Raw genomic sequence first — 7237 nt, forward strand, 5'->3', positions numbered from 1 at the left:
ATGTTTGACCATTCTTCCAGAAGAGCATTTGTGAGGTCAGGCACTGATGTTGGATGAGAAGGCCTGGCTCACAGTCTCCGCTCGAATTCATCCCAAAGGTGTTCTATGGGGTTGAGGTCAGGACTCTGTGCAGGCCAGTCAAGTTCCTCCACCCCAAATTCGCTCATCCATGTCTTTATGGACCTTGCTTTGTGCACTGGTGCACAGTCATGTTGGAACAAGAAGGGGCCGTCCCCCAAACTGTTCCCACAAAGTTGGGAGCATGAAATTGTCCAAAATGTCTTGATATGCTGACGCCTTAAGAGTTCCCTTCACTGGAACTAAGGGGCCAAGCCCAACCCCTGAAAAACAACCCCCACACCATAATCCCCCCTCCCCCCACACCATAATCCACCCCTCCACCTAATGATGTGGACCAAAAAGAAAGGTCCATAAAGACCATAATAGCCCATTCCAGCCTTGTGTCGGCTCCTTGGTCTTGGCCATGGTGGAGAGATTGGAATCTGATTGATTGCTTCTATGGACAGGTGTCTTTTATACAGAGAACAAGCTGAGATTAGGAGCACTCCCTGTAAGAGAGTCCTCCTAATCTCAGCTTGTTTTCTGTATAGAAGACACCTGGGAGCCAGAAATCTTGCTGATTGGTCGGGGATCAAATACTTATTTCACTCATTAAAATACAAATCAATTTATACATTTAAAAAAAATGTTTTTCTGGATATTTTTTCTGTCTCTCACTGTTCTAATAAACCGACCAATAAAATTACAGATCGTTTCTTTGTCAGTGGGGCAAACCTACAAAATCAGCAGCCGATCAAATACCTTCCCCCCCCCCCCCCTCACTGATTAGCTGATTAAACTGAAAGTTTCTCGTTGGCCCTTTAAGAGATCCCAACAGCGGAGGTGTCACATGGGCTTCCCAACCGCTGATCATGTGATTGGCTGTCACAGAGATCATGCAATCTGGCTCCCGAACGCCACTGTGTGATTGGGTGGTGACAGCGCGGTCATGGCGCTGGGGGGGGGGGGGGGGGCCCAAGTTTGATATCCAACATATTTATTGATACCTGGAGACTGATGGGAATCAGATTTTTCCCTTATTTAACGGATATTATAAAATTATTACATTTGATTCATTTCCTTTTATTTATTTTTTTTACATTCTCCATGGGGTGATCTGGTGAGCCGAGAGTGCCCCATTGTCGGGCCCCCATTGTCGGACCCCCATTGTTGGGCTCCCGTTTTCGGGCCCCCATTGTCGGACCCCCATTGTCGGACCCCCATTGTTGGGCTCCCATTGTCGGGCCCCCATTGTCGGAAACCCCATTGTCGGGCCCCCGTTGTCGGGTTCCCGTTTTTGGGCCCCCATTGTCGAGCTCCCATTTTCGGGCCCCATTGTTGGGCCCCCATTGTCGAGCTCCTGTTTTCGGGCCCCCAATGTCGGGCTCCTGTTTTCAGGCCCCCAATGTCAGGCTCCTGTTTTTAGGCCCCCAATGTCGGGCTCCTGTTATCAGGCCCCCAATGTCGGGCTCCTGTTATCAGGCCCCCAATGTCGGGCTCCTGTTTTCGGGCCCCCAATGTCGGGCTCCTGTTTTCAGGCCCCCAATGTCGGGCTCCTGTTTTCGGGCCCCCAATGTCGGGCTCCTGTTTTCGGGCCCCCAATGTCGGGCTCCTGTTTTCGGGCCCCCAATGTCGGGCTCCTGTTTTTGGGCCCCTAATGTCGGGCTCCTGTTTTCGGGCCCCCAATGTCGGGCTCCTGTTTTCGGGCCCCCATTGTCAAGCTCCCATTTTCGGGCTCCCATTTGCGGGCCCCATTGTTGGGCCCCCATTGTTGGACCCCTGTTATCGGGCCCGCATTGTCGGACCCCCATTATCAGGCCCCTATTGTCGGGCCCCGCATGGTTGGACCCCTGTTGTTGGGCCCCCATTGTCGGGCCCCCATTGTCAGACCCCCATTGTCGGCCCCAGTTGTCAGACCCCCATTGTCGGCCCCAGTTGTCGGGCCCCCATTGTCAGGCCCCTATTGTCGGGCCCCGCATGGTTGGACCCCTGTTGTCGGGCCCCCATTGTCGGACCCCCATTGTCAGACCCTCATTGTCAGGCCCCTATTGTCGGGCCCCCCATTGTTGGATCCCTGTTGTCGGGCCCCCACTGTCAGACCCCCATTCTCGGCCCCAGTTGTCGGGCCCCCATTGTCGGGCCCCTTAGTATTATATGATGATCATGTCTCTAGGACCTCGGGACAGTATAGAGCACAGCGCTGGTCATGTGAAGCTCCATCAGGAACCCCTCGCTGGGCCCCCCAGTCCCTAAATCCATCACAATAGTCTGATCATTGTACTCCGGGGACAGAGGGGCCCCAGCCAAAATCCAAAGAAAACAGGGGTAACTCTGGCCTCCCTATCAGAGGTGCTATCAGCCTGGAAAGGGGGGGGGGGTGAAGGGGGCTGCACCAGGTTATAGAGCCAGCCGCTTGGAACCCCCTGTGCTGAAGACACAATGAGCACACCGAGCAACCCCGTTTGTTATTAAACAAAGGCAAATATTTGATATTTGGGAATCACTGTTTGCTTTTCTTCTCTCTTTTCCTCCAGGATTTTAATTAATACGTTTACAAAAAATGTTTTCTCTGCTTCCTGGACTGAGATGAGTCCCGATGTCTGCGCATTTCTTGGCCAGGTTTACAAATGTCTGACACAGATCAGCCCCTGCTACAAAGTTGCATGTCGACATTGCAGTCTAATCACTGGGGGGGGGAGGGGGGAGGGGGGGACTGAGGAAATGTTTCCTCCTGCCTGCAGCAGACTGAGAACATCACTAAGTCACTTGGCTGGGGATCAATGACTGCTTTTTGACACAGGGCCACTAATAAGGAGGTACCCCCATTTCTCCTGTAGGGGCCCGGAAACACGGGGGGGGGGGGGGGGCAGGACAGGGAGGGGGATGGGTACGTAGGGGGGCAATTACAGGAACAATGCCCTGTGCCTCTCTCTGCAGCAGAGAGACACGCAGGGCATTGTTCCTGTAATTGCCCCCGGCCTGCTGTTAGAAGCCACGGGACCCCATACAGACAACCTGACATGGGACCCCATACAGACAACCTGACACGGGACCCCATACAGACAACCTGACACGGACCCCATACAGACATCCTGACACGGACCCCATACAGACAACCTGACACGGACCCCATACAGACAACCTGACACGGACCCCATACAGACAACCTGACACGGGGCCCCATACAGACAACCTGACACGGACCCCATACAGACAACCTGACACGGACCCCATACAGACAACCTGACACGGGACCCCATACAGACATCCTGACACGGACCCCATACAGACAACCTGACACGGACCCCATACAGACAACCTGACACGGACCCCATACAGACAACCTGACACGGGGCCCCATACAGACAACCTGACACGGACCCCATACAGACAACCTGACACGGACCCCATACAGACAACCTGACACGGACCCCATACAGACAACCTGACACGGGACCCCATACAGACAACCTGCCACAGGACCCCATACAGACAACCTGCCACGGACCCCATACAGACAACCTGCCACGGGACCCCATACAGACAACCTGACACGGGACCCCATACAGACAACCTGACATGGGACCCCATACAGACAACCTGACACGGGACCCCATACAGACAACCTGCCACGGGACCCCATACAGACAACCTGACACGGACCCCATACAGACAACCTGACATGGGACCCCATACAGACAACCTGACACGGGACCCCATACAGACAACCTGACACGGACCCCATACAGACATCCTGACATGGGACCCCATACAGACAACCTGACACGGGACCCCATACAGACAACCTGACACGGGACCCCATACAGACAACCTGACACGGACCCCATACAGACATCCTGACATGGGACCCCATACAGACAACCTGACACGGGACCCCATACAGACAACCTGACACGGGACCCCATACAGACAACCTGACATGGGACCCCATACAGACAACCTGACACGGGACCCCATACAGACAACCTGACACGGACCCCATACAGACATCCTGACACGGGACCCCATACAGACATCCTGACACAGGACCCCATACAGGCAACCTGACATGGACCCCATACAGACATCCTGACACGGGACCCCATACAGGCAACCTGACACGGACCCCATACAGACAACCTGACACGGGACCCCATACAGGCAACCTGACACAGGGCCCCATACAGACAACCTGACACGGGACCCCATACAGACAACCTGACACGGGACCCCATACAGACATCCTGACACGGGACCCCATACAGACAACCTGACACGGGACCCCATACAGACAACCTGACACGGGACCCCATACAGACAACCTGACACGGGACCCCATACAGACAACCTGACACAGGGCCCCATACAGACAACCTGACACAGGACCCCATACAGACAACCTGACATGGGACCCCATACAGACAACCTGACATGGGGCCCCATACAGACAACCTGACACGGGACCCCATACAGACAACCTGACACGGGACCCCATACAGACAACCTGACACGGGACCCCATACAGACAACCTGACACGGGACCCCATACAGACAACCTGACACGGGACCCCATACAGACAACCTGACACGGACCCCATACAGACAACCTGACACGGGACCCCATACAGACAACCTGACACGGGACCCCATACAGACAACCTGACACGGGACCCCATACAGACAACCTGACACGGGACCCCATACAGACAACCTGACACGGGACCCCATACAGACAACCTGACACGGACCCCATACAGACAACCTGACATGGGACCCCATACAGACAACCTGACACGGGACCCCATACAGACAACCTGACACGGGACCCCATACAGACATCCTGACACGGGACCCCATACAGACAACCTGACACGGACCCCATACAGACAACCTGACATGGGACCCCATACAGACAACCTGACACGGGACCCCATACAGACAACCTGACACAGGACCCCATACAGACAACCTGACACGGGACCCCATACAGACATCCTGACACAGGACCCCATACAGACAACCTGACACGGGACCCCATACAGACAAAATTTCCCCACCTCTCACAAATCCCCTCCCCCGCCATATTACCTTTTCTAGCACAAACCCCCCTCCTAGCACAAATACATTTCCCCCATCTCCCCTCTCAACACAAATCTCCTCTCAGCACATCTCCCCAAATTTCCACTCCTGGAACAATTCTTACCTCCTGACGCTCCAACCCCCCCCCCCCCATTTCCCCTCCCAGTACAACCCCCCCAGTCCCCCCTTCCTAGCACAAATCTCCTACCCCTCAAATTTCCTCTCCATGCAGCACAAACTCCCCTCTCCCAATCCTCCATTCTAGCACAAATCCCCCCCCCCATTTCCCCCCTCCTAGCACAAATGTCCCCCAAATATCCCTACCAGCACAAATCTTCCTACCCAAAAAAATGTCCCCTCCTCGCACAAATCCCTACCTTTTCTAGCACAACCCCCCAAAATCCTCTCTCCTAGCACAAATCATCTTCCCCATCTCTCCTCGTAACATAAATCACCACTCCACACCTGCACAGATTTGCACTCCTAGAACAATTCTTACCTCCTGCTGCCCCCTCCCCTAGCACAAATCCCCCCCCCCCCCCGAAATGATCTTATTCTGCATACGCTCCCAGCACAATGCCGACATCCCTCAGATTTCCCCTCAATGCACAAACTCCACTCCCCCAATCCTCCATCCTAACACAAATTCACCCCCCCCCCCATGTTTCCCCTTCTAGCACAAATGTCCCCTGAACATCTCTACTAGCACAAATCACCCTCCCCTGAAAAATGTCCCCTCCTTGCACAAATCCCCCCCACTATATTACAATTTCTACCGCAAACCCCCCAAATCCCCTCTCCTAGCACAAATCCTCTTGCCCCACCCCCCTCCCAACACAAATCCCCCCATAAATCACGACTCCTAGGACACCTACCCAAATGTCCACTCCTAGAACAATTCTTAACTCCAGCCTCCCCCAACCACAAATCCCCCTCCTAACACAACCCCCCCCCCCAATCTCTTTGCAGCTCCCCCACCTCACATGATACCACAGTGCCCAAGGCAGCCGTCTCTCCTGCCCACCCCTTGTCCCGGCCTTGCTGTCCCCCTAGAATCATTGGTGCAGCCTGATATATATATATATATGTATACCTCCATTCCAAACACCCTGCCACTTGCTATAGCACTATAACTTCCAGCATGCCCACACAGACCTATCAGGGGCCACCTCTCCCAGCATGCCCACACAGACATATCAGGGACCACCTCTCCCAGCATGCCCACACAGACATATCATGGACCACCTCTCCCAGCATGCCCACACAGACATATCAGGGACCACCTCTCCCAGCATGCCCACACAGACATATCAGGGACCACCTCTCCCAGCATGCCCACACAGACATATCATGGACCACCTCTCCCAGCATGCCCACACAGACATATCAGGGACCACCTCTCCCAGCATGCCCACACAGACATATCATGGGCCACCTCTCCCAGCATGCCCACACAGACATATCATGGACCACCTCTCCCAGCATGCCCACACAGACATATCAGGGACCACCTCTCCCAGCATGCCCACACAGACATATCATGGGCCACCTCTCCCAGCATGCCCACACAGACATATCAGGGACCACCTCTCCCAGCATGCCCACACAGACATATCAGGGACCACCTCTCCCAGCATGCCCACACAGACATATCATGGACCACCTCTCCCAGCATGCCCACACAGACATATCATGGACCACCTCTCCCAGCATGCCCACACAGACATATCAGGGACCACCTCTCCCAGCATGCCCACACAGACCTATCATGGACCACCTCTCCCAGCATGCCCACACAGACATATCAGGGACCACCTCTCCCAGCATGCCCACACAGACCTATCAGGGGCCACCTCTCTCAGCATGCCCACACAGACATATCATGGACCACCTCTCCCAGCATGCCCACACAGACATATTATGGACCACCTCTCCCAGCATGCCCACACAGACATATCATGGACCACATCTCCCAGCATGCCCACACAGACATATGAGGGACCACCTCTCCCAGCATGCCCACACAGACATATCATGGACCACCTCTCCCAGCATGCCCACACAGACATATCATGGACCACCTCTCCAAGCACGCCCA

The sequence above is a fragment of the Lithobates pipiens genome, unplaced genomic scaffold (assembly GCF_037356315.1).
Source record: "Lithobates pipiens isolate NorthernLeopardFrog02 unplaced genomic scaffold, aLitPip1_a1.2 Scaffold_28, whole genome shotgun sequence".
In the NCBI taxonomy this organism is placed as follows: domain Eukaryota; kingdom Metazoa; phylum Chordata; class Amphibia; order Anura; family Ranidae; genus Lithobates; species Lithobates pipiens.